The sequence below is a fragment of the Pleurodeles waltl genome, chromosome 1_1, assembly GCF_031143425.1.
Source record: "Pleurodeles waltl isolate 20211129_DDA chromosome 1_1, aPleWal1.hap1.20221129, whole genome shotgun sequence".
In the NCBI taxonomy this organism is placed as follows: Eukaryota; Metazoa; Chordata; class Amphibia; order Caudata; family Salamandridae; genus Pleurodeles; species Pleurodeles waltl.
This window is the reverse complement of record NC_090436.1, coordinates 716,808,764-716,831,691: the sequence shown is the minus strand read 5'-3', so window position 1 is coordinate 716,831,691 and position 22,928 is coordinate 716,808,764. Positions and strand designations below refer to the sequence as shown.

The window sequence follows — 22,928 nt, the reverse complement described above, 5'->3', positions numbered from 1 at the left end:
CGGAGTCGGTTGCATGGCCCTCCGGGGCCATGTGAGATGCAGCTCCCTCGTGCGCCGATGCCACTTCTCCTCCGCCTGATGATGCTAATGCACACATGAACAGGAAAACCAAAAAAAAGGGCGGGGAGAAGAAAGAAAGACATGTTGAGTGCATGCATTGGCGACACCGTTGGCGGAGAGGACAGACACAGAAGCCCCCTGCACTACGCCGCGCACTTGGGGTACACTACTCAATTATTGTGACTTGGCCTACAAGTCTATGGACGACAAATGCACACATAGGTGAGCCCGGGCCATGGATAGCTGTACTTAGCACCCTATAGAGGTGGGTGGCGGGGGCACAGGGCCATGCCTTACGGAGGGGCCTAGCCTACAGAAACCGCCCTGGCCTAGAGATAGCCACAGCCCTCCTCCCCCACCCAGACACCTCCACTGTGCGCTAATATAGCAGAATGTGCTGATACTCACCCCCTTGTGTCTGCTGTGATGTCCTCACGCGCCCATCCAAATCGGGGTAGGCCACCGCCAGGATCCGGGACATCAGGGGGGTCAATTGCCGTGTGGCACCCCTCCTAGGTTGGGAGGCCATCCCCAGCAGAGCCTAGGCGGTCTTTCTGCTCCCGCGGCGGATGTCCTCCCACCTCTTGCGGCAGTGGGTGCCCCGTCTGTTGTGGACCCCCAGGGCCCGGACGTCCTTGGCGATGGCACGCCAAATGTCAATCTTCTGATGGGCGCTGACCTATGTGACATGTACAGGGTGGGAAAAGAAATATCATCACTTTTCTGCATGGTCGATGTGAGTGGCCCCCCCTCCCCAACCTTGCCGTGTGGCACATGCTCTCATCTGTCGTGCGTTGCATTCCTCATTCGCTCCCCTCCCCACCATCTTACATCCACCCCACTCAACACAGGCATAGCCCATACAACGTGCTCCCTGTGTACTTACCTGTTGGTCTGGAGGACCGTAGAGTAGCGCATACTGGGGGAGGACCCCATCAACAAGTTTCTCCAATTCCTCAGATGTGAAGGCAGGGGCCCTTTCCCCAGTCGCAGCAGCCATTGTCTCTTCCAGACCGAGGTCACAGCAGCACTTGCAGTATAGGTCCTCTTCTGTGGATGATCAGGTCTCGAGTGATTAAGAAGATAGAAAATGGCGGTCACGCCCGCGGCGGTGCGTACCGCGGCGGTGCGTACCGCGACCGCCGGCGCACATCGTCATTGGCTCATGAGACCCATAGGGTGCAATGTTAACCAATGCTGCTTTGCGCCGCGGTCTTCGACCGCCTACCGCCACGGTGTGCCACGCCAGCGCATTGACCTCACATCCCATTGTCACACTTCACAGGTCAGGCAGCCGCCATTTCAAGGGCCCACATGGCTTAATTTCTACTGCGTCACACAGGCCTAGGCCTTGCATTGCCAATCAGACAAGCCATTCAATGCATGCATAAGTGTGGTGATGTGTATTGGTGTGTTGTGTGAAGTGTGTGGTATTTGTGTGGGTGATGGTAATATGTGCGTCTGGGTGCTCGATTCTTCTATATGGTCTCTCTCTCTGTGCGTCGTCCTGATTTTTTTTTGGTGGGGGTTTGTGGGTGATGAGGGTGTGTGTTTTATATTGTATTGGGTGTGTGGGAGTGGTGTTTGTATGTGTATCAGGTGTGTGTATTTGGATTTGTCCAATGTGGCTGTGTTTTGTAGGAGTGTGTGTATTTTGAGCGCAGCGGTGTGTACCGCCAATGGGATACCGCGGTTGAAAGACCGCCGCGTGGATTCGTGTGTCGTGATAGTATGGGCGTATTTCTGTTGGCGTGACGGTGTCGGTTTGGTTATCGCCAGTTTATCGCTGGCCTTTGGTGTGGCGGACTTCTGTGGGTGTCTGTATTTTGGCGGTTTTCGAGTTGTGGGTCATAATGACCGTGGCGGTTTACCGCGGCCGCGGCGGTGTGTTGGCGGTCTTCTGCACGGCGGTAAGCGGCTTTTACCGCCAATGTTGTAATGACCCCCTCAGTCTATCCAAAAGAGTGGTAGCAGTAAAACCTATGTAAGAGGGCAGAGAATTACTTCCCACAATATAACTCTGGGTTTGTTTGGATTCCAAAAGGGCAGGGGCTGCCACTGCTCCATCTACATTGATTGTTAAATTAAACCAAAAAAAATGTCCTTACTTACCTACTAGGTACTCTAACAACATGCTGGGCCCAGGGAGTTCCTTTACCTCCCTGAAGCATAACTTTTGAACTTGTATTAACTGTGAACTTTGCGGATTACAGAGTAAAAGTGAACATTCATACAAAGGCAACTGAGCTGAAAACAATAAAAGTCAACAACAAATTTCGTATGGAGATTTTATTAGACATGTCAGCTGATACAGCAATGGGTCACTGAAAACTGGTAATCCAAAACTTCGGCCAAGCCAAAGCACAGGCAATGACCCATACTCTTGCAGTTTTTAACACTTTGCAGTGACTACATCTTCCAGAATACTAGTATCGCTGAATTTGGATAAATTTACCATGGTGTTTTAAATAATTCCTATGATCCTACATCCTGACCCCAGAGCTACCTCCCTACCTTGATGGTGCTATTGATTTGAACGCTGGTGGGCCTCTCCTGTCTCTTACCGAGCATCCAATGTGACCAGCATTCCACTAATACTGCTACAACAAATAATTGATTCAAATAGTCGCTTCAAAATGTGTTCATCCTTCATGTTTCTAAATTCAGCTATTGATTCTGTGAAGACAGAGAAGTCATGTGCTGCTTCTAGAAGTCAGTTTTTGAGATGATTAAAGCTCCTTTAATAGATCTCGAGTAAAAGGAGTCTCTGCCAATATGTGAAACTTACCATTATTTAGGAACCTTAGTGTTCTGTCATAGTTAGCGACCTGCACCAAAACAGAACCTATTTACACAATTTCAAATTAAATTTAACTTTGGTCTCGTTACAGAATGCAAATGGAAGAAGTTACACTTGCAGAGGAAATTCTGTAACATTCATACCATTCATAGTAGAGTGTCATGACTATGATGTGGACGAATAAGATACAATCTCTACTTTTCATGTTAAATTCTCCATAATAATATAAGAAGCAGTGTGAACAACACTTACTTGACACAAGGACACACACGATGGTACAGCCTGCAGCTTTACAGAATTGCAAGGTAAGAGCAAGAATATTAACTTGGCTTGCACCCAAAATGTAAACGCACGTGAAAGTGTTTCAATGATCTTAGATTTAACACGCTACATCTGTTCCATGGAAAACAAGTACATATCATATAATGTTAGTTATATTGCAAGTCAAAAAAAAGTGTGCGAAATCCAGTGTAATGTGCAGTAGGAAAGAAATACAAAAATGGCATTTATTAGTGTATTGGTTGCAATAATGTGACTCTAAACAGACAGATATAAATATGTTGCAGGGCAAGCTCAGATGAACAAGGCAAATGCTTTCTAAGACGAAAACTACACATGTAAATTAAGGGTAACTTAACGAATTATGGCGTAGGATCCATAATGTTTTGTGGAGGTAATGGCTTTTAGTCTGTGTCCCTTGTAAATCGGAATTTGAGTACAAACTGGAGTCTGTTCCCTAATTTCGATCCTCAGTTTTGCAGAAATACCCACACCTTTTATTTTTCCCCTCGATTCTTGTGGGGAGATAAAAAACCTGAGAGTTTGCATCTTGGAGCACCATGGGGAAATATTAAGGCTCAAATTTAACCTGTTGAATGCGGGCGTCGGCACACTCCCTCCCTGGTGCGGGTCACGACCAGTGGCCGACACCAGGGAGGGGGTTAAAAATCCTCCGGTGCAATGCACCGGAGGATTTATAATTTTTTTTTGTTACCGTAGGAGACGCGGAAGAGCTTCCGCGTCTCCATCCCACCCCCCTCCCGCCCCCTTATGACGTCAGCGCGCCGCGAGGCGCGCTGACGTCACACTTTTTCCCCACCGGAGAAGGAGAGAAGCAGGTAAGCGTTCTCTCTTTCTCCGGTGGGGAAAAAAAGGCCAAAACGGCCTCCCCAGATGCCAGGGAGGCATCGATGGAAAGGGGAGGCTCTCCCCTTTCCATCGATGCCTCCCTAGCACCGTTTCCTGGCCGTGGATCTCAGCGCGGCTGCGATCCACGGCCAGGAAACGCCCCTAGGCACCAGGGATCTTCTTTGGGGGGGTCGGCCCCCTCGTAAACGGGCCGCCCCCCCCCCCGGGGGCAATATTTATTAATGTACAGTCGCCCCCCACAATATAAAAAAAAAGAAAAAAAAAAAAAAAAAAGAAAACAAAATGGCGGGGTCGGCCCTTGGAACACGGGCCGACCCCAGGGGGGGAAAAAAAAACATGTAGTTTTGCCTGGGGGGGCCGATCGCCCCCCCAGGGTAAAAAAGAAAAAACTAAAACAAATTTTTGGTGGTCAGCCCTTAGGGTGACCATCAATGGGGCCATTTTTTTTTTTATACATGTGTGCTTTGCCAAGGGCAAGCACACATGTATAAAAAAAAAAGGTTTGTGACATAAGTGTCTTGTTTTCTTTCTCTCTCTCTCTCTCTCTCATATATATGTGTATATATGTATACACATATATATATATATATATATATATATTTTTTTTTTCAGGACAAGAATTGCAGCGTCCATGTGCTGTTTTTCTGACTTGTTGGTGTGTATCTGGGTTTCTAACAACGCCCACCTCACGCCCATCACTACCACTCGTTCGTGGGCTTGCCCTTCAAAAATCCTTTGACGTTGGAAAATGATTTACCTTTGTCCCTCCTTGGGGAGGTTTTGTTACCGCCTTGGCCATCGCCCCTGGTACATGGCTAATTGCACTTTTGCTGTTACGTTTAACTGCGAGCGAACTTCTTTTCCTTTTGTGTAACTCTTCACATGATGCTCATGGTGGCCATGGCGATGTGAATCGGCTCTCTTATGTGAAAGAGTTTAACTTTCAATTATCAATTTATGTGGCAAGAAAAGTTGGGTTAGGAGTTTATAACGCTAATAGCTCTAACTCGAGCAGATGCGAGACCCATTGCATTGTAAATGCTTGTTATTCTTGTGTGTGTTGTTTTATAATGGTGAACAATTTCACCGCACTCCACGAGGACCGTGATCAAGACTCCTTGGTGAGTTGAAACACGTTGGTGGTTATTGACTGCAATAAAATACACTTTTATTTGTACTTTGTGGAGTGCGGTGAAATTTTTCAGCATTAGATAATTTCTAGATTGGATCTCTCTGTCACTGGGCACCGGCAGTGGAGTGTGCCGCCCAGCAACCCTTCAACCACTTTGTTTCTAAACACATATATATATATATATATTATTATATATATATATATATATATATATATATATATATATATATATATATATATTATTATATATATATATATAGATATATATATATATATATGCAACACAAATTGGTTAAAAAGATTGTTGCGCAGTGCACTCCACTGCCGGTGCTCAGTGATGGAGGAGAGCAACCTCGAAAATATTTTGTGAACAAGAATCTCACCGCACTCCACGAGGTTCAAATTGACATGTTTTATTGCAAGTATAAACAATGAAAGAAAAGAGGGACTCATTTACTGTGATCAAGAATCCTTGAGAGTCGAAACGCGTACGTGGCTGTTGCTTGCAATAAAAGATGTCAATTTGAACCTCGTGGAGTGGGGTGAGAATCTTGTTCACACAATATATATATATATATATATATATATATATATATATATATATATGCATGTCTTTTCTGTAGTGGCAGGTGCCATAAAGTAGCTGAGTGGATTAGTAAAGGCAAGCGTTACCTGCGCTTTAAAACAAATGTAATGCCAGGGGGACTATGGAGATATGAGTGGCACTTTTGCTGGGTAGTACTGAGGGAATTAGAAGAGGAGGTAATGGGAGGCAGAGCACCAAAAATGACTGTTGCACAGGGTGTGTGGTAAGGTGAAGTAATACATTCTTTTTTTGTTTTTTTCAGTGTTTTCAGAGAATCTGCAGAATTGGAGAAGAAGCGAAGGTAAGGTGACGACATTTCCTGTTGTACACAACAAACATACCCACAAGCAATTTTGTGACTATCTGCCTTTTACGTAGGCTAGTAATTTAGAGGGACAGTTTAGCCAGTTGCAGAGATGGCGTCTCGTTGGATGACTGCTGATCAAGCCCTAGCTCGGGTTATGGAGGACAGTTCTGATGTAGGCTCAGAGACTGAGACAGCAGACACTGAGACAGCATCTGAGGGAGAGGACAATGGGGCAGATTCTGGGAGTGATTTTTCAGTCGGCAGAGTCCCATCTGACGACACCTCTTCCAGTGAGTCTGAAGGAGACAATGACGACATCCGTGCTGTCCCTTCGCAAGCACATTCTGGGCAGCGGGACCACATTGTGTTAGCCGAACCCAGAGAGCACGTGCTTGCTGCCGCAAGCACAGAGAGAGTGCTCTCTTGGCAGCCCTCCTGTTTGGTTCAGCCCCAAATTCCACCTTTTGCTGGTGACGCTGGATGTAAAGTCGATACAGCTAACTTTTTGCCAGTCGACTACATCTATCTGTTTTTGGATGTTGACTTTCTTCAGAAAGTTGTGCAGCAAACAAATTTGCGTGCAGACCAATTTCTGAGGGAGCGCGGAGGCACTCTAGGGCCCCGTTCTAGGGCACGCCAGTGGACTCCCACTTCGCTGGCGGAGTTGAAGATATTTTTGGGCCTTACGCTCAAAATGAGGTTAGTACAGAAACCCACCTTGCAGTCCTACTGGACGACTCGCACGGTTTGGGTAACTCCCATCTTCGCACCATACATGAGCAGAGATCGTTTTTTGCTACTGCAGCGCATGCTGCATTTCAATGACAATTCTGCTGCATTGCCCCGGGACCATCCAGATCATGACAGGTTGTTTAAAATTCGGCCTGTCGTAGAACATTTGTCTGCCAGGTTTCCAGAGATATATACTCCTGGAAAGAATATAGCAGTCGATGAGTCCTCGATCCTGTACAAAGGACGGCTGCTTTTCAGACAGTACATTGCGAGCAAAAGAGCTTGCTATGGCATAAAGCTGTACATGCTGTGTGAGAGCTCTACTGGCTATGTGTACAGCCTGAGAGTGTATACAGGGAAGGATTCTACCCTAAACCCTGTAGGTTGCCCTCCCGTGTAAGGGGTCACAGGTAAGATTGTATGGGAACTTGTCCAGCCACTTCTTCACAAAGGTTATAACCTTTATGTGGACAATTTCTATACAGGAGTAGAGCTGTTCAGTGAGCTCTACAAAGCTGGCACTGTGGCCTGCGGTACAGTTCGTTGTAACCGCAAAGGATTCCCGCGGGAGCTTGTTTGCAAGAAGCTCCAGAAATCACAGAGTACTGCATTGCGTTCTAACGAACTGCTCGCAGTCAAGTTCCTAGATAGACGTGATGTATACGTGCTCACTACAATTCATGATGAGAGCACTTCTCCCATCACGGTTTGGGGTCAGATGGCCGAAGTCCACAAGCCCATCTGTATACTCGATTACAATAAGTACATGGGTGGAGTGGACAAGAACGACCAGGTTCTTCAACCATACAATGCGTGTCGTAAAACTCGCACTTGGTACAAGAAACTGTTTACCCACCTGATTCAGATGGCAACATATAATGCGTATGTTGTTTACCGTCAGACAACAACAGGAAGACTCATGACTTTCCTTGACTTCCAGTTGTCTGTAATTGAAAGCCTCACTGCTGTTACAGAAGAAGCAGCAGCCTCCACCTCATATGTTCTGGAGGATGTGGCAAGGCTGCAGGAGCGACACTTTGCTGATTGCATACCTAAAACACCCAAAAAGGATCGTCCATGTCGTCGCTGTAAAGTGTGCTCAAAGCATGGAAAGCGGCAGGAGAGTCGGCATTACTGTCCCCAGTGTCCATCACAACCAGGCCTCTGTATCCCTACTTGCTTTACGTTGTATCATACTAAAGCAAAGTTCTGGGAAATCGACTGAGGTTGAGCTGCTGTTGGGTAATCCTTTCAGTGGCAGTGCATGGATACCGAACGTCCATGGGCCACTGCTTCGTTAGGCAAGGAGCCACAGAATTTTACTTCATCATGGACTTCCTTTTGGCGTGGTCGGTGTTCTGTTCAATTAACATGCATTTTCTTCCCCTACTGCATATACTAGTGGACAGAACATATGCCACATTGCCACGGAGTACCCTTCCTTCACCTGCATGTCTACCTTACTTTCAACGGTAGATATGCTCTCTCAGTTCGAGGAATCACTTTGTAGGGCATACTTGGAAGCCCCCAACTTGCTTCCACAAACTAGTATAGGTTCACTTGGCTATTATACAGGATTAGCCAGGACTCTGATGAGAACAGAGACATGGATGGGTAAGGAAAGCTTATGGTAGGAGTGCCTTCACAGGGTTATTGCACAGGTAGAAGGCAGATAGTAAAGGTAGTACAGATGTACATCATCTACACCTATGGATTCAAACCCATTAGTGCCATCCCAGCACTGAAGGAGAATGACTTGTATAGGTCAGTGTTTGACCTGCTTTTCATGTTCATCCTCCATCAGAACTTAGTAGATGTTCAGTTTGCTGTATAAGTGCATTATAGTCACATCACTGCACATAATGTTGGCTGGGACATATGCTACGTTCTCATGGACTCCCCTATGTACCAAACACTACCCTTTTCCATAGCCTATGACCTTCTCTTTAGGGAACATCATGAGAAATCCCCAGCATGTCTCCCTTAGTTTCAAAGGTAGATATGCTCACTCAGTTCGAGGAATCGCTTTGTACGGCATACTCGGACACCCCCAACTTGCATCCACAAACTGGAAGGAGTTGGATTTAGCACAGAGAGTGCGTTAAAGGCGCATGAAAAACATGTCTTCCTGAGCCTCAGGTGGCTGTCACAGGAGTCATTAGTAAAGGTTTGTTACGCATGCATTTGGTAATGTTAAGGAAGAAGGAGGCAGGTAGCCTATGACCTTCTCTTTAGGTAACAGCATGAGAAATCCCCAGCATGTCTCCCTTAGTTTCAAAGGTAGATATGCACACTCAGTTCGAGGAATCGCTTTGTACGGCATACTCGGACACCCCCAACTTGCATCCACAAACTGGAAGGAGTTGGATTTAGCACAGAGAGTGCGTTAAAGGCGCATGAAAAACATGTCTTCCTGAGCCTCAGGTGGCTGTCACAGGAGTCATTAGTAAAGGTTTGTTACGCATGCATTTGGTAATGTTAAGGAAGAAGAAGGCAGTTACTTGACAGGTGGTAAAATGTAGTCAAACTTATTCCGTTCTGTGGCGTGTGAATGTGATGGGCCCTTGTCTGGCAGCGGTAAGTTAATGTGAGTGGAGTGATTGATTGGATTGAGCCCGTGGCTGGCGATATGAAAGGGTTGTTTGTTGTGCGTGAATGGCGTGTGAATGGACCATAAAGAGGTTGGTGCCTGGACGCGGCTTTATGGCCCACCTTCAGAAGGCTTGGTTTCAATATTCAGATACTTTGATAAGTAATCATGCTTTGAAACCATAATTTCTGGAGGTGCTAAAACCAACCAGTGTGAGTGGTGGGTTAACTTTAACAAACTAGTACCAGGGGAGTCCAAGGGTGCAGGACTTGCATGGCTCTCACCAGTTTTCCTTCACCCAGAATCCCCTTGAAATTACATTATGTGCTTAAAAAACACATTTTCCTTGCATTTCAATGAGCAGAAGTCCAGGGATCTGCAGGGATCCTCAAAATTCCTACCACCCAGTGTTTCCCCACTTGTCCTGATAAAAACACAACCCCGCTTGTGTGCCTGCGCCTAGTGCATGCTTCAGGAATGAATCACTCCAGGGTTAACAGTAGACCTCAAGCAATGACTACCATTGACCTTTGTGTGATCCATTCCTGTTGCGGGCGCTAGGCCTACCCACACAAGTGAGGTATCATTTTTATCGGGAGACTTGGGGGAACGCTGGGTGGAAGGAAATTTGTGGCTCCTCTCAGATTCCAGAACTTTCTGTCACCGAAATGTGAGTAAAACTTGTTTTTTTAGCCACTTTTTGAGGTTTGCAAAGGATTCTGGGTAACAGAACCTGGTCCAAGCTCTGCAAGTTACCTCATCTTGGATTCCCCTGGGTTTCTAGTTTTCAAAAATGTGCTGATTTGCTAGGTTTCCCCAGGTGCCGGCTGAGCTAGAGGCCAAAATCCACAGGTAGGCACTGTTTTCTATGAAAAAATGTGATGTGTCCACGTTGCGTTTTGGGGCATTTCCTGTCGCGGGCGCTAGGCCTACCCACACAAGTGAGGTAACATTTTTATCGGGAGACTTGGGGGAACGCTGGGTGGAAGGGAATTTGAGGCTCCTCTCAGATTCCAGAACTTTCTGTCACCGAAATGTGAGGAAATCTTGTTTTTTTAGCCACTTTTTGAGGTTTGCAAAGGATTCTGGGTAACAGAACCTGGTCCGAGCCCCGCAAGTCACCCCTCCTTGGATTCCCCTAGGTCTCTAGTTTTCAGAAATGCACAGGTTTGGTAGGTTTCCCTAGGTACCGGCTGAGCTAGAGGCCAAAATCTACAGGTAGGCACTTCGCAAAAAACACCTCTGTTTTCTTCCAAAAATTTGGATGTGTTCACGTTGCGCTTTGGGGCGTTTCCTGTCACGGGCGCTAGGCCTACCCACACAAGTGAGGTATAATTTTTATCGGGAGACTTGGGGGAACGCTGGGTGGAAGGAAATTTGAGGCTCCTCTCAGATTCCAGAACTTTCTGTCACCGAAATGTGAGGAAAACTTGTTTTTTTAGCCACTTTTTGAGGTTTGCAAAGGATTCTGGGTAACAGAACCTGGTCCGAGCCCCGCAAGTCACCCCTCCTTGGATTCCCCTAGGTCTCTAGTTTGCAGAAATGCACAGGTTTGGTAGGTTTCCCTAGGTACCGGCTGAGCTAGAGGCCAAAATCTACAGGTAGGCACTTCGCAAAAAACACCTCTGTTTACTTTCAAAAATGTGGATGTGTCCACGTTGCGCTTTGGGGCGTTTCCTGTCGCGGGCGCTAGGCCTGCCCACACAAGTGAGGTATCATTTTTATCGGGAGACTTGGGGGAACGCTGGGTGGAAGGAAATTTGAGGCTCCTCTCAGATTCCAGAACTTTCTGTCACCGAAATGTGAGGAAAACTTGTTTTTTTAGCCACTTTTTGAGGTTTGTAAAGGATTCTGGGTAACAGAACCTGGTCCGAGCCCCGCAAGTCACCCCTCCTTGGATTCCCCTAGGTCTCTAGTTTTCAGAAATGCACAGGTTTGGTAGGTTTCCCTAGGTGCCGGCTGAGCTAGAGGCCAAAATCTACAGGTAGGCACTTCGCAAAAAACACCTCTGTTTTCTTCCAAAAATGTGGATGCATCCACGTTGCGCTTTGGGGCGTTTCCTGTCGCGGGCGCTAGGCCTACCCACACAAGTGAGGTATCATTTTTATCGGGAGAATTGGGGGAACGCTGAGTGGAAGGAAATTTGTGGCTCCTCTCAGATTCCAGAACTTTCTGTCACCGAAATGTGAGGAAAACTTGTTTTTTTAGCAACTTTTTGAGGTTTGCAAAGGATTCTGGGTAACAGAACCTGGTCCGAGCCCCGCAAGTCACCCCTCCTTGGATTCCCCTAGGTCTCTAGTTTTCAGAAATGCACAGGTTTGGTAGGTTTCCCTAGGTGCCGGCTGAGCTAGAGGCCAAAATCTACAGGTAGGCACTTCGCAAAAAACACCTCTGTTTTCTTCCAAAAATTTGGATGTGTCCACGTTGCGCTTTGGGGCGTTTCCTGTCACGGGCGCTAGGCCTACCCACACAAGTGAGGTATCATTTTTATCGGGAGACTTGGGGGAACGCTGGGTGGAAGGAAATTTGAGGCTCCTCTCAGATTCCAGAACTTTCTGTCACCGAAATGTGAGGAAAACTTGTTTTTTTAGCCACTTTTTGAGGTTTGCAAAGGATTCTCGGTAACAGAACCTGGTCCGAGCCCCGCAAGTCACCCCTCCTTGGATTCCCCTAGGTCTCTAGTTTTCAGAAGGTTTCCCTAGGTGCCGGCTGAGCTAGAGGCCAAAATCTACAGGTAGGCACTTCGCAAAAAACACCTCTGTTTTCTTCCAAAAATGTGGATGTGTCCACGTTGCGCTTTGGGGCGTTTCCTGTCGCGGGCGCTAGGCCTACCCACACAAGTGAGGTATAATTTTTATCGGGAGACTTGGGGGAACGCTGGGTGGAAGGAAATTTGAGGCTCATCTCAGATTCCAGAACTTTCTGTCACCGAAATGTGAGGAAAACTTGTTTTTTTAGCCACTTTTTGAGGTTTGCAAATGATTCTGGGTAACAGAACCTGGTCCGAGCCCCGCAAGTCACCCCTCCTTGGATTCCCCTAGGTCTCTAGTTTTCAGAAATGCACAGGTTTGGTAGGTTTCCCTAGGTACCGGCTGAGCTAGAGGCCAAAATCTACAGGTAGGCACTTCGCAAAAAACACCTCTGTTTTCTTCCAAAAATTTGGATGTGTTCACGTTGCGCTTTGGGGCGTTTCCTGTCGCGGGCGCTAGGCCTACCCACACAAGTGAGGTATCATTTTTATCGGGAGACTTGGGGGAACGCTGGGTGGAAGGAAATTTTAAGGCTCCTCTCAGATTCCAGAACTTTCTGTCACCGAAATGTGAGGAAAACTTGTTTTTTTAGCCACTTTTTGAGGTTTGCAAAGGATTCTGGGTAACAGAACCTGGTCCGAGCCCTGCAAGTCACCCCTCCTTGGATTCCCCTAGGTCTCTAGTTTGCAGAAATGCACAGGTTTGGTAGGTTTCCCTAGGTACCGGCTGAGCTAGAGGCCAAAATCTACAGGTAGGCACTTCGCAAAAAACACCTCTGTTTTCTTTCAAAAATGTGGATGTGTCCACGTTGCGCTTTGGGGCGTTTCCTGTCGCGGGCGCTAGGCCTACCCACACAAGTGAGGTATCATTTTTATCGGGAGACTTGGGGGAACGCTGGGTGGAAGGAAATTTGAGGCTCCTCTCAGATTCCAGAACTTTCTGTCACCGAAATGTGAGGAAAACTTGTTTTTTTAGCCACTTTTTGAGGTTTGTAAAGGATTCTGGGTAACAGAACCTGGTCCGAGCCCCGCAAGTCACCCCTCCTTGGATTCCCCTAGGTCTCTAGTTTTCAGAAATGCACAGGTTTGGTAGGTTTCCCTAGGTGCCGGTTGAGCTAGAGGCCAAAATCTACAGGTAGGCACTTCGCAAAAAACACCTCTGTTTTCTTCCAAAAATGTGGATGCATCCACGTTGCGCTTTGGGGCGTTTCCTGTCGCGGGCGCTAGGCCTACCCACACAAGTGAGGTATCATTTTTATCGGGAGACTTGGGGGAACGCTGAGTGGAAGGAAATTTGTGGCTCCTCTCAGATTCCAGAACTTTCTGTCACCGAAATGTGAGGAAAACTTGTTTTTTTAGCAACTTTTTGAGGTTTGCAAAGGATTCTGGGTAACAGAACCTGGTCCGAGCCCCGCAAGTCACCCCTCCTTGGATTCCCCTAGGTCTCTAGTTTTCAGAAATGCACAGGTTTGGTAGGTTTCCCTAGGTGCCGGCTGAGCTAGAGGCCAAAATCTACAGGTAGGCACTTCGCAAAAAACACCTCTGTTTTCTTCCAAAAATTTGGATGTGTCCACGTTGCGCTTTGGGGCGTTTCCTGTCACGGGCGCTAGGCCTACCCACACAAGTGAGGTATCATTTTTATCGGGAGACTTGGGGGAACGCTGGGTGGAAGGAAATTTGAGGCTCATCTCAGATTCCAGAACCTTCTGTCACCGAAATGTGAGGAAAACTTGTTTTTTTAGCCACTTTTTGAGGTTTGCAAATGATTCTGGGTAACAGAACCTGGTCCGAGCCCCGCAAGTCACCCCTCCTTGGATTCCCCTAGGTCTCTAGTTTTCAGAAATGCACAGGTTTGGTAGGTTTCCCTAGGTGTCCGCTGAGCTAGAGGCCAAAATCTACAGGTAGGCACTTCGCAAAAAACACCTCTGTTTTCTTCCAAAAATGTGGATGTGTCTACGTTGCGCTTTGGGGCGTTTCCTGTCGCGGGCGCTAGGCCTACCCACACAAGTGAGGTATAATTTTTATCGGGAGACTTGGGGGAACGCTGGGTGGAAGGAAATTTGAGGCTCATCTCAGATTCCAGAACTTTCTGTCACCGAAATGTGAGGAAAACTTGTTTTTTTAGCCACTTTTTGAGGTTTGCAAATGATTCTGGGTAACAGAACCTGGTCCGAGCCCCGCAAGTCACCCCTCCTTGGATTCCCCTAGGTCTCTAGTTTTCAGAAATGCACAGGTTTGGTAGGGTTCCCTAGGTGCCGGCTGAGCTAGAGGCCAAAATCTACAGGTAGGCACTTCACAAAAAACACCTCTGTTTTCTTCCAAAAATTTGGATGTGTCCACGTTGCGCTTTGGGGCGTTTCCTGTCGCAGGCGCTAGGCCTACCCACACAAGTGAGGTATCATTTTTATCGGGAGACTTGGGGGAACGCTGGGTGGAAGGAAATTTGAGGCTCCTCTCAGATTCCAGAACTTTCTGTCACCGAAATGTGAGGAAAACTTGTTTTTTTAGCCACTTTTTGAGGTTTGCAAATGATTCTGGGTAACAGAACCTGGTCCGAGCCCCGCAAGTCACCCCTCCTTGGATTCCCCTAGGTCTCTAGTTTTCAGAAATGCACAGGTTTGGTAGGTTTCCCTAGGTGTCGGCTGAGCTAGAGGCCAAAATCTACAGGTAGGCACTTCGCAAAAAACACCTCTGTTTTCTTCCAAAAATGTGGTTGTGTCTACGTTGCGCTTTGGGGCGTTTCCTGTCGCGGGCGCTAGGCCTACCCACACAAGTGAGGTATAATTTTTATCGGGAGACTTGGGGGAACGCTGGGTGGAAGGAAATTTGAGGCTCATCTCAGATTCCAGAACTTTCTGTCACCGAAATGTGAGGAAAACTTGTTTTTTTAGCCACTTTTTGAGGTTTGCAAATGATTCTGGGTAACAGAACCTGGTCCGAGCCCCGCAAGTCACCCCTCCTTGGATTCCCCTAGGTCTCTAGTTTTCAGAAATGCACAGGTTTGGTAGGGTTCCCTAGGTGCCGGCTGAGCTAGAGGCCAAAATCTACAGGTAGGCACTTCACAAAAAACACCTCTGTTTTCTTCCAAAAATTTGGATGTGTCCACGTTGCGCTTTGGGGCGTTTCCTGTCGCAGGCGCTAGGCCTACCCACACAAGTGAGGTATCATTTTTATCGGGAGACTTGGGGGAACGCTGGGTGGAAGGAAATTTGTGGCTCCTCTCAGATTCCAGAACTTTCTGTCACCGAAATGTGAGGAAAACTTGTTTTTTTAGCCACTTTTTGAGGTTTGCAAAGGATTCTGGGTAACAGAACCTGGTCTGAGCCCCGCAAGTCACCCCTCCTTGGATTCCCCTAGGTCTCTAGTTTTCAGAAATGCACAGGTTTGGTAGGTTTCCCTAGGTGCCGGCTGAGCTAGAGGCCAAAATCTACAGGTAGGCACGTCGCAAAAAACACCTCTGTTTTCTTCCAAAAATGTGTATGTGTCCACGTTGCGCTTTGGGGCGTTTCCTGTCGCGGGCGATAGGCCTACCCACACAAGTGAGGTATCATTTTTATCGGGAGACTTGGAGGAACGCTGGGTGGAAGGAAATTTGTGGCTCCTCTCAGATTCCAGAACTTTCTGTCACCGAAATGTGAGGAAAACTTGTTTTTTTAGCCACTTTTTGAGGTTTGCAAAGGATTCTGGGTAACAGAACCTGGTCCGAGCCCCGCAAGTCACCCCTCCTTGGATTTCCCTAGGTCTCTAGATTTCAGAAATGCACAGGTTTGGTAGGTTTCCCTAGGTGCCGGCTGAGCTAGAGGCCAAAATCTACAGGTAGGCACTTCGCAAAAAACACCTCTGTTTTCTTCCAAAAATTTGGATGCGTCCACGTTGCGCTTTGGGGCGTTTCCTGTCGCGGGCGCTAGGCCTACCCACACAAGTGAGGTATCATTTTTATCGGGAGACTTGGGGGAACGCTGGGTGGAAGGAAATTTGTGGCTCCTCTCAGATTCCAGAACTTTCTGTCACCGAAATGTGAGGAAAACTTGTTTTTTTAGCCACTTTTTGAGGTTTGCAAAGGATTCTGGGTAACAGAACCTGGTCCGAGCCCCGCAAGTCACCCCTCCTTGGATTCCCCTAGGTCTCTAGTTTTCAGAAATGCACAGGTTTGGTAGGTTTCCCTAGGTGCCGGCTGAGCTAGAGGCCAAAATCTACAGGTAGGCACTTCGCAAAAAACACCTCTGTTTTCTTCCAAAAATTTGGATGTGTCCACGTTGCGCTTTGGGGCGTTTCCTGTCGCGGGCGCTAGGCCTACCCACACAAGTGAGGTATCATTTTTATCGGGAGACTTGGGGGAACGCTGGGTGGAAGGAAATTTGAGGCTCCTCTCAGATTCCAGAACTTTCTGTCACCGAAATGTGAGGAAAACTTGTTTTTTTAGCCACTTTTTGAGGTTTGTAAAGGATTCTGGGTAACAGAACCTGGTCCGAGCCCCGCAAGTCACCCCTCCTTGGATTCCCCTAGGTCTCTAGTTTTCAGAAATGCACAGGTTTGGTAGGTTTCCCTAGGTGCCGGCTGAGCTAGAGGCCAAAATCTACAGGTAGGCACTTCGCAAAAAACACCTCTGTTTTCTTCCAAAAATGTGGATGCATCCACGTTGCGCTTTGGGGCGTTTCCTGTCGCGGGCGCTAGGCCTACCCACACAAGTGAGGTATCATTTTTATCGGGAGACTTGGGGGAACGCTGAGTGGAAGGAAATTTGTGGCTCCTCTCAGATTCCAGAACTTTCTGTCACCGAAATGTGAGGAAAACTTGTTTTTTAAGCAACTTTTTGAGGTTTGCAAAGGATTCTGGGTAACAGAACCTGGTCCGAGCCCCGCAAGTCACCCCTCCTTGGATTCCCCTAGGTCTCTAGTTTTCAGAAATGCACAGGTTTGGTAGGTTTCCCTAGGTGCCGGCTGAGCTAGAGGCCAAAATCTACAGGTAGGCACTTCGCAAAAAACACCTCTGTTTTCTTCCAAAAATGTGGATGTGTCCACGTTGCGCTTTGGGGCGTTTCCTGTCACGGGCGCTAGGCCTACCCACACAAGTGAGGTATCATTTTTATCGGGAGACTTGGGGGAACGCTGGGTGGAAGGAAATTTGAGGCTCCTCTCAGATTCCAGAACTTTCTGTCACCGAAATGTGAGGAAAACTTGTTTTTTTAGCCACTTTTTGAGGTTTGCAAAGGATTCTGGGTAACAGAACCTGGTCCGAGCCCCGCAAGTCACCCCTCCTTGGATTCCCCTAGGTCTCTAGTTTTCAGAAATGCACAGGTTTGGTAGGTTTCCCTAGGTGCCGGCTGAGCTAGAGGCCAAAATCTACAGGTAGGCACTTCGCAAAAAACACCTCTGTTTTCTTCCAAAAATGTGGATGTGTCTACGTTGCGCTTTGGGGCGTTTCCTGTCGCGGGCGCTAGGCCTACCCACACAAGTGAGGTATAATTTTTATCGGGAGACTTGGGGGAACGCTGGGTGTAAGGAAATTTGAGGCTCATCTCAGATTCCAGAACTTTCTGTCACCGAAATGTGAGGAAAACTTGTTTTTTTAGCCACTTTTTGAGGTTTGCAAATGATTCTGGGTAACAGAACCTGGTCCGAGCCCCGCAAGTCACCCCTCCTTGGATTCCCCTAGGTCTCTAGTTTTCAGAAATGCACAGGTTTGGTAGGTTTCCCTAGGTGCCGGCTGAGCTAGAGGCCAAAATCTACAGGTAGGCACTTCGCAAAAAACACCTCTGTTTTCTTCCAAAAATTTGGATGTGTCCACGTTGCGCTTTGGGGCGTTTCCTGTCACGGGCGCTAGGCCTACCCACACAAGTGAGGTATCATTTTTATCGGGAGACTTGGGGGAACGCTGGGTGGAAGGAAATTTGAGGCTCCTCTCAGATTCCAGAACTTTCTGTCACCGAAATGTGAGGAAAACTTGTTTTTTTAGCCACTTTTTGAGGTTTGCAAAGGATTCTCGGTAACAGAACCTGGTCCGAGCCCCGCAAGTCACCCCTCCTTGGATTCCCCTAGGTCTCTAGTTTTCAGAAGGTTTCCCTAGGTGCCGGCTGAGCTAGAGGCCAAAATCTACAGGTAGGCACTTCGCAAAAAACACCTCTGTTTTCTTCCAAAAATGTGGATGTGTCCACGTTGCGCTTTGGGGCGTTTCCTGTCGCGGGCGCTAGGCCTACCCACACAAGTGAGGTATAATTTTTATCGGGAGACTTGGGGGAACGCTGGGTGGAAGGAAATTTGAGGCTCATCTCAGATTCCAGAACTTTCTGTCACCGAAATGTGAGGAAAACTTGTTTTTTTAGCCACTTTTTGAGGTTTGCAAATGATTCTGGGTAACAGAACCTGGTCCGAGCCCCGCAAGTCACCCCTCCTTGGATTCCCCTAGGTCTCTAGTTTTCAGAAATGCACAGGTTTGGTAGGTTTCCCTAGGTACCGGCTGAGCTAGAGGCCAAAATCTACAGGTAGGCACTTCGCAAAAAACACCTCTGTTTTCTTCCAAAAATTTGGATGTGTTCACGTTGCGCTTTGGGGCGTTTCCTGTCGCGGGCGCTAGGCCTACCCACACAAGTGAGGTATCATTTTTATCGGGAGACTTGGGGGAACGCTGGGTGGAAGGAAATTTTAAGGCTCCTCTCAGATTCCAGAACTTTCTGTCACCGAAATGTGAGGAAAACTTGTTTTTTTAGCCACTTTTTGAGGTTTGCAAAGGATTCTGGGTAACAGAACCTGGTCCGAGCCCTGCAAGTCACCCCTCCTTGGATTCCCCTAGGTCTCTAGTTTGCAGAAATGCACAGGTTTGGTAGGTTTCCCTAGGTACCGGCTGAGCTAGAGGCCAAAATCTACAGGTAGGCACTTCGCAAAAAACACCTCTGTTTTCTTTAAAAAATGTGGATGTGTCCACGTTGCGCTTTGGGGCGTTTCCTGTCGCGGGCGCTAGGCCTACCCACACAAGTGAGGTATCATTTTTATCGGGAGACTTGGGGGAACGCTGGGTGGAAGGAAATTTGAGGCTCCTCTCAGATTCCAGAACTTTCTGTCACCGAAATGTGAGGAAAACTTGTTTTTTTAGCCACTTTTTGAGGTTTGTAAAGGATTCTGGGTAACAGAACCTGGTCCGAGCCCCGCAAGTCACCCCTCCTTGGATTCCCCTAGGTCTCTAGTTTTCAGAAATGCACAGGTTTGGTAGGTTTCCCTAGGTGCCGGCTGAGCTAGAGGCCAAAATCTACAGGTAGGCACTTCGCAAAAAACACCTCTGTTTTCTTCCAAAAATGTGGATGCATCCACGTTGCGCTTTGGGGCGTTTCCTGTCGCGGGCGCTAGGCCTACCCACACAAGTGAGGTATCATTTTTATCGGGAGACTTGGGGGAACGCTGAGTGGAAGGAAATTTGTGGCTCCTCTCAGATTCCAGAACTTTCTGTCACCGAAATGTGAGGAAAACTTGTTTTTTTAGCAACTTTTTGAGGTTTGCAAAGGATTCTGGGTAACAGAACCTGGTCCGAGCCCCGCAAGTCACCCCTCCTTGGATTCCCCTAGGTCTCTAGTTTTCAGAAATGCACAGGTTTGGTAGGTTTCCCTAGGTGCCGGCTGAGCTAGAGGCCAAAATCTACAGGTAGGCACTTCGCAAAAAACACCTCTGTTTTCTTCCAAAAATTTGGATGTGTTCACGTTGCGCTTTGGGGCGTTTCCTGTCGCGGGCGCTAGGCCTACCCACACAAGTGAGGTATCATTTTTATCGGGAGACTTGGGGGAACGCTGGGTGGAAGGAAATTTGAGGCTCCTCTCAGATTCCAGAACTTTCTGTCACTGAAATGTGAGGAAAACTTGTTTTTTTAGCCACTTTTTGAGGTTTGCAAAGGATTCTGGGTAACAGAACCTGGTCCGAGCCCCGCAAGTCACCCCTCCTTGGATTCCCCTAGGTCTCTAGTTTGCAGAAATGCACAGGTTTGGTAGGTTTCCCTAGGTACCGGCTGAGCTAGAGGCCAAAATCTACAGGTAGGCACTTCGCAAAAAACACCTCTGTTTTCTTCCAAAAATGTGGATGTGTCTACGTTGCGCTTTGGGGCGTTTCCTGTCGCGGGCGCTAGGCCTACCCACACAAGTGAGGTATAATTTTTATCGGGAGACTTGGGGGAACGCTGGGTGGAAGGAAATTTGAGGCTCATCTCAGATTCCAGAACTTTCTGTCACCGAAATGTGAGGAAAACTTGTTTTTTTAGCCACTTTTTGAGGTTTGCAAATGATTCTGGGTAACAGAACCTGGTCCGAGCCCCGCAAGTCACCCCTCCTTGGATTCCCCTAGGTCTCTAGTTTTCAGAAATGCACAGGTTTGGTAGGGTTCCCTAGGTGCCGGCTGAGCTAGAGGCCAAAATCTACAGGTAGGCACTTCACAAAAAACACCTCTGTTTTCTTCCAAAAATTTGGATGTGTCCACGTTGCGCTTTGGGGCGTTTCCTGTCGCAGGCGCTAGGCCTACCCACACAAGTGAGGTATCATTTTTATCGGGAGACTTGGGGGAACGCTGGGTGGAAGGAAATTTGTGGCTCCTCTCAGATTCCAGAACTTTCTGTCACCGAAATGTGAGGAAAACTTGTTTTTTTAGCCACTTTTTGAGGTTTGCAAAGGATTCTGGGTAACAGAACCTGGTCTGAGCCCCGCAAGTCACCCCTCCTTGGATTCCCCTAGGTCTCTAGTTTTCAGAAATGCACAGGTTTGGTAGGTTTCCCTAGGTGCCGGCTGAGCTAGAGGCCAAAATCTACAGGTAGGCACGTCGCAAAAAACACCTCTGTTTTCTTCCAAAAATGTGTATGTGTCCACGTTGCGCTTTGGGGCGTTTCCTGTCGCGGGCGATAGGCCTACCCACACAAGTGAGGTATCATTTTTATCGGGAGACTTGGAGGAACGCTGGGTGGAAGGAAATTTGTGGCTCCTCTCAGATTCCAGAACTTTCTGTCACCGAAATGTGAGGAAAACTTGTTTTTTTAGCCACTTTTTGAGGTTTGCAAAGGATTCTGGGTAACAGAACCTGGTCCGAGCCCCGCAAGTCACCCCTCCTTGGATTTCCCTAGGTCTCTAGATTTCAGAAATGCACAGGTTTGGTAGGTTTCCCTAGGTGCCGGCTGAGCTAGAGGCCAAAATCTACAGGTAGGCACTTCGCAAAAAACACCTCTGTTTTCTTCCAAAAATTTGGATGCGTCCACGTTGCGCTTTGGGGCGTTTCCTGTCGCGGGCGCTAGGCCTACCCACACAAGTGAGGTATCATTTTTATCGGGAGACTTGGGGGAACGCTGGGTGGAAGGAAATTTGTGGCTCCTCTCAGATTCCAGAACTTTCTGTCACCGAAATGTGAGGAAAACTTGTTTTTTTAGCCACTTTTTGAGGTTTGCAAAGGATTCTGGGTAACAGAACCTGGTCCGAGCCCCGCAAGTCACCCCTCCTTGGATTCCCCTAGGTCTCTAGTTTTCAGAAATGCACAGGTTTGGTAGGTTTCCCTAGGTGCCGGCTGAGCTAGAGGCCAAAATCTACAGGTAGGCACTTCGCAAAAAACACCTCTGTTTTCTTCCAAAAATTTGGATGTGTCCACGTTGCGCTTTGGGGCGTTTCCTGTCGCGGGCGCTAGGCCTACCCACACAAGTGAGGTATAATTTTTATCGGGAGACTTGGGGGAACGCTGGGTGGAAGGAAATTTGAGGCTCCTCTCAGATTCCAGAACTTTCAGTCACCGAAATGTGAGGAAAACTTGTTTTTTTAGCCACTTTTTGAGGTTTGCAAAGGATTCTGGGTAACAGAACCTGGTCCGAGCCCCGCAAGTCACCCCTCCTTGGATTCCCCTAGGTCTCTAGTTTTCAGAAATGCACAGGTTTGGTAGGTTTCCCTAGGTGCCGGCTGAGCTAGAGGCCAAAATCTACAGGTAGGCACTTCGCAAAAAACACCTCTGTTTTCTTCCAAAAATTTGGATGTGTCCACGTTGCGCTTTGGGGCGTTTCCTGTCACGGGCGCTAGGCCTACCCACACAAGTGAGGTATCATTTTTATCGGGAGACTTGGGGGAACGCTGGGTGGAAGGAAATTTGAGGCTCCTCTCAGATTCCAGAACTTTCTGTCACCGAAATGTGAGGAAAACTTGTTTTTTTAGCCACTTTTTGAGGTTTGCAAAGGATTCTCGGTAACAGAACCTGGTCCGAGCCCCGCAAGTCACCCCTCCTTGGATTCCCCTAGGTCTCTAGTTTTCAGAAATGCACAGGTTTGGTAGGTTTCCCTAGGTGCCGGCTGAGCTAGAGGCCAAAATCTACAGGTAGGCACTTCACAAAAAACACCTCTGTTTTCTTCCAAAAATGTGGATGTGTCCACGTTGCGCTTTGGGGCGTTTCCTGTCGCGGGCGCTAGGCCTACCCACACAAGTGAGGTATAATTTTTATCGGGAGACTTGGGGGAACGCTGGGTGGAAGGAAATTTGAGGCTCATCTCAGATTCCAGAACTTTCTGTCACCGAAATGTGAGGAAAACTTGTTTTTTTAGCCACTTTTTGAGGTTTGCAAATGATTCTGGGTAACAGAACCTGGTCCGAGCCCCGCAAGTCACCCCTCCTTGGATTCCCCTAGGTCTCTAGTTTTCAGAAATGCACAGGTTTGGTAGGTTTCCCTAGGTGCCGGCTGAGCTAGAGGCCAAAATCTACAGGTAGGCACTTCGCAAAAAACACCTCTGTTTTCTTCCAAAAATTTGGATGTGTCCACGTTGCGCTTTGGGGCGTTTCCTGTCACGGGCGCTAGGCCTACCCACACAAGTGAGGTATCATTTTTATCGGG

General features: G+C 47.8%; 1 protein-coding gene across 2 annotated transcripts in view; it reads right to left on the bottom strand.

Moving 5' to 3' along the window:
• Positions 1 to 22,928, bottom strand: part of ADAMTS19 (ADAM metallopeptidase with thrombospondin type 1 motif 19) — a 1,141,020-nt gene that overhangs the window by 1,038,418 nt on the left and 79,674 nt on the right. The window lies entirely within an intron of this gene.